Below are 6,000 nucleotides of genomic sequence, written 5' to 3'. Positions count from 1 at the left end.
AATAATTCTGGTATATTCATTTCTGTGAAGGTGTTAAGTTACTGCCTGTTAAAGTTAACCATTGTCAAACTTCTGTTTAGAGCTACTGGTACATATTAATCAGAAATTCATCAAATGTGGATAGCGAGGACATTTAGCCATATTGTTGTTTTTTCATAAGCACTTATTTCTCATGCATGCTTGAATAAGAATATTTTTAGCATTTTAGATATTTGTCAATCATTTAACTAACATGGTGTTTTTTATGTTAAAAGATGGTAGTTCCATCCAAAGTCTGCAGCATGTATCAGCAATTTTTCGTAACAAGTGTAGAACATTTAAAAAGTTAAGATACAGAAAGTCAGTTCTCTATTTCATTGTTGTATTTTGCGTTGAATGTTTACAAATGTGTACAAGCACTGGGCATCCTGTAAAGATGCTTGACAGTAAATAGCCCTGTTCAAATTAGCCCTGTTCAAATTCAAAATTCTCTGAAGAAGACTTAGTTCTAGGGTTCCCTGTAAAGTATATACTGTTTGAAAGGTCCAATATTTGTTAACCGAGCTTGGCTTGTTTCATTGTCACTGTTTACTAAAGAGTCATGTGACAGATAGTTTAAAAATCCTTTCAAAAGTCAGTTCCCAACTTCCTGTGTTAAAATTGTCATTGAAAGATATTATGATGCTTGAAAACTCTGTCAGATTTCTGGTGCAGGCCTTCAATCTTTTGTGAAGGTATGAACTGGCTTTATCTTTAAAATGAAAGATTGTGAAAATCTGACACACATTTTTCAAGAATGCCAGAAGAGCTATTTATGCTGCCAAATATGTTGTCACAGAAATGAGGAAAAATGATTTTTAAAAGGATATTTAAATTTCCTATACACATGACTCTTATGTAAACAATAACAAAAAGCATATACTTTGGTTCTACAATAGATTCACTTTCCAGTGATATAAAGAGAGCAGTAGTTGTGTACTCTTTTTTTTAACAGAGAAGTCTCTCCAAAAGGGGCCATTTCCTATTTAGGATCCTTACAGTGATGGTCTGTGACTTTCATCCCCCAGTATCATCAATCAGCCAGCCATGAGTGTTTAGCAAAACTTGTGGTTTGCCAAGTTTACACATGACCCAAACACACCCACATCAGGATACTGAAAGTGATTGTCGGGAGAAACTTTCATGTCAGGGGATATTCCAGGAATAATTTAGTTGGAAAGCAGATGGAAGAAAAAGGTTTACAGCACAATGTCTTGTAATCAATTTTGTTTTCCCATAACCTTACCAATTTTGCATTGAACAAAAATGGCTGGGACTACATTGGGTCCTCTCTAGTTTTTCTTACAAATTTATTACCCTAATGTATAAACATACAATGGATTGTCTGGCATATGGTTTTCATTGCTTGCATAATTCCTTCTCTTCATGTATACACTTGGCAAAAATCTGGTTCATTTTACTTTTAGCAGATAAAGTGCCTTGGTATCTTGCTAAACGCTCAGTGACAGGTCTGGCCAATTAACATTGTGGATGACAGGGGTGTGTGGTGACAATTGTAGTATGAATTGATTGACTTCATGAATAAAGTGTTATATTTTGATGTTCAATAAAATTAAAGTAGTGTTGACTGATATCTGATGCGTATGAATGTGTCTGATTGTCATTGTTTTTGATGCATTTACACAGGGGAACCCACACAGCCTTGTAGCAATACAGGGATGCTACACAAGGGTGCATGGCTGTTCCAGCCCAGTTAAGCAACACAGTCTGTACTAGGGTGTAAAAATATTCCTGCTACAGCATTGTTAAAACATAACTGTTACACAGCTGCTTACACAGCTATGTGCATAGATGTGGACACCTGTGTTATATAATTTTAAAATATTACAACTCCAGCGTTAAGTTTCGCAAACCAGTACCAGCCTGCTTCCACACTTCTGTACCAGTCCAATACACACCACTGTACCATCCCTTTTTTTCATAGCATGTACCAGCTCTATGAATAATACTGTACCAGCCCAATTTCCGTTAATCCTGTACCAGTGCTATCTATACACATCTCTTCTGGTGCACTTACTGTTAAAAGGTTAAAATTGAAATGAACAATACTTGACATATGAAGATATGTCAGTTTTGTCAATTAAGGTTCGAGTCATTTTGGTATACCTTAATCCTGTCACCCCATTTCTCTATATACAGCCCCAACTTTATCATAAAAAACAATAGGTTTAGACCATAAAATTGTGGCAGAGGGTAATGAATCCTTTCAATGCCTTAATTTGGTCCAACAGCATTGTTTTTTAGCTCATATTTGGTATTTATATAAATACCAAAAAGAGCTTACCTATATGGTGAGTTCGGTGGCGTCTGTATTTATGTGTGTATGTCCCGTCACACGCAAAAGCTTCCCATACCGCCTAAGCTACCATCTCAGTATTTGGTGTACAGATAGATGCAGGGGTTGAGATGTCACGTTGTTCAAATGAACACGTCAGTGTCAAAAATGTGCAAATGAAGTAAGAAAAGGGAAATTCTGCAAATGACATGTTCAGGAGTGGTGGCATGCCAATGACTGAAACAGGATACTCCACTGACCTTGAGTCATTTCCTGTCATTGTTTATGAATTGTTACATATTAACAGACCTGCTCAAACTGAGGGACCATTAGACCTTGGGAGGGGGGTGGTCAAAATGAAATTGTGAACATTTTTTCTTTGACAATTAATTTCTAAAAAAAATTTTCAAAATGAGAAAAGCTTAACCAATTTTTTTTTCTGAGTAAATTTTCAGATTTATAACTTTTTTTTAGTTTGACGCTGTATGAGAATACAATGTACATCCATATCACTAGCGCAAATAAGATTGCGTGCTGTAACTACAACATACATATGGCCTAGTGATTTATATTGCCGATGGATTTCGCGAAATGTTGCAGGTCATCTCTTTTGACAAGCTGAGAAGATGTTTGCAAAAAATGCGGTGAAATATCAATATTTGCGTTTTTTGGACAATTTTTGCCTTTATTTTATCAAAACATCTATTTCTCTGTGGCAGTGTGTCCAACTTTTGTCATTCTTGTTTTTCTGGTTTAAATATTTCTTGTTGTTTTTGTGCTTGTACTGTGCAGAAATCATTGTCATAACATCAACGCAACATTTATTGTTGATCTTTGGTATCCGTACTGGTATGTACCAATTCTGATCAAATGTGAGCGACAACATATAATTTGCGGTATTTTTATGATAAAGGTAGACATGTATCCAGGATGAAAGGGTTTAAATGGATGGCTATTTAGGCTATGAGTGAGCGTAGGTTTGTACATAGCTGTGGCACAGTTGTGATTCAAAGGTATAGTACACTGCTGTTGGAAGAGCTGGTAGAGAGTGTGTACCTGTAGATTAATAAGCTGCTACATTGGTGTGGAAAATACTGTCATATAGGTGTGAAAAACACCATGGCAGAGCTGAAAACGCAACTGTTTTACATAGCAATTTTCTATAGGGCTGGTAAAGTGGTGTGTGAAAAGCTGTGAAAATCAATGACTGAACATGTGTAACATGACCGCGTGCAACTGTGTGAGAGGTCTTATTAATCAACGCTCCTGCTACACACGGTTGTGGAAAGGTGTGCTGGTACATGGATGTAGTGTACAGCCCTGTTACGCGGCTGTTGAACACATTTCCGTTACACAATTGTAAAAAACATCCATGCTACAGATATGTGGCACACAATCGTGTAACAGTATACTGCAAAACACATAGCGTCTTATATGGTCGTAAATTACATGCAGGTATAAAAGTTGTGCTCATCTGGCATGTACTAGGCTGCTGGCGCAACCATGTAGCATAGCTGTGCACATCCTAGTACACGGCTGTGCAGGATCCCTTGTGTACCCCTTGATTTCCTAACTACAGTCTGGCATAGAGAAAAGAATCACCAAAGCATTCAAGCCATTTTGAATATATTTAATTTCTAAATATACTGAAATCAATATTCCCAATATCAAGAGCCATCTCAGTACTGTACAGTAATTGGTACATAAATTAAATAGGAAAATTACGGACACTGATATTTTTGATTTACAATAATACATCAAAGGGACAAAGTAGCTGTAAGTATTCTGTTTCAATGCGTAGTTAAAGCTCCATGAGCTGTCACTTTTGAGTATTTTTCTGGGGTTATTTTGTCCTGTGTATCAACTAGAGTTTCTGGTGTGAACCATTGAAGCATGATGAAATACCCACTTTTCAACTTGTGAGGAGAGCCTAAATGTGTACAGTCAGCATTGTTATTTACGGTAGTTGAAAATTGAATTCTCGTCCGGACTTGAATTCATTGTCAACAATAACAACGGCCATTGCACACATATAGGCTGTGCTGACAAGTAGAAAATTGGATATTTCATTATTCTAGAGGAAGTGGGATGTAAACTGTAGTTGAGACACAGAACCAGAAAACTGAATAAAACGGCCAAAAGTTACAGATCATGTCCCTTTAAGGTCAACAAAAATGGCTTGAATTTTTTTTCACAATGGATTTTACATTTTTCAACTAACACTGATATATCAATAAGCACATCTTTGTCCTATTCAATGATCAGGTTCTCATCATACTATAATTACTGTTATAGGTCACCGATTCCATATGTTAAACCATCCACTTTTAGCAAATATTTTCATGATATCTATTAATGCAACCCTTGCATAATTATGTAGTGCTTTCCTTCACTTTGATGACTACTGTACATGAAGTTTCAAAATGGGTTGTACAAGTTGTCACCACGGTCCCTCCACAATTTGTGGAGGGACCGTGTTTTAGACTTTGCCAAATTTTTTGTCGAATAATGCAGTGACAGTGTGAAGCATTCCGATGTAGGAGAAAACACCTCCCAATTTGTTTCATATCAATTACAGGGCTCGAAATTAGCGGTAGTCCCGCGTCCACAGACTACAAATTTTTCTCTGGGGCTACCAAAATCCATGAAATGGTATCCCACATGGACTACCATTAAATTCAGTCAGTACTTGGCGTGCAATGTCCAATATCTGAACTGACGTACTTGCCTCCTCCATACAGAAAGCCCATGGTCTATTTTAGCACTGCTACAGTATGTCTAGTCTTGACATGCAGAGAAGGTTGTGGTTGTTGTCATCACAACTATCAAAATTTTCAATAAACTCTGAGAATGAAACAAGCTGACAGTAGATCACTGAACTTTTGAGTATCACTGTTGTCCATTAGGCCAAATAGATTGTTTCTGGTCACTGCGTGCATCATTTCAGAACCTGTGCCTCATGGCATTTTTTTTGTTTTCATACTGATCAGTACAGCTATTCTTGATATCCCTGTTTGCATGTCCAAAATGCTAAAAAGAAAGCGAAAGTATTATGCAGCCGGTGTTAAAAGACAATAACTGTTGCATCAATAGTGCCAAACCAGCATTGTTAATAAAAAATACCGTCAAGGACACCATGTGCTCACATTCGGTTTGAGTTGGTCCATTCAAGAAAAATTTAAACCAGGAAAAACAAGAATGACAAACGCAAATAAGGTCTCCAACTTAGGTACTTGAGGTCATCTTTAGGAACATGCATATCAACTTCTATAGCAATGGGAGAAGCAGATCCTAAATACATAAGCAAATGTCAACAACAAAAGGCTTGATAAAAAGAAAAGGTGGTAGTGGGCAAAAATTGCACAAGGGATCTGGTAAAAAAGTAATGCTACATCATCAATATTCTAGACCCTACCCCCTCCTGAATATAAAATGTTCCAACCCTTGGTATTACATAAGACCAAATGACAGGAAGTACATTTACAACCTTGAATATTTTTTAATTAATGCCATGAGTGTTATCATTCTAATGTAAACAGCACTTAAGGTAGTAACAGATAGTGAAATGCCTTCCACTGTGGGCGGTGATTACAACATCTGGAATTATCCTGGATCCAAATTTCTCATCGGTTCTTGTATGTCTTACATAGAAAAGTTGCAAAAATTGGTCCAAAATGAAAAAAATC

Source organism: Ptychodera flava, chromosome 5, assembly GCF_041260155.1.
Source record: "Ptychodera flava strain L36383 chromosome 5, AS_Pfla_20210202, whole genome shotgun sequence".
NCBI lineage: Eukaryota > Metazoa > Hemichordata > Enteropneusta > Ptychoderidae > Ptychodera > Ptychodera flava.
Note: the sequence above shows the minus strand (reverse complement) of the source record.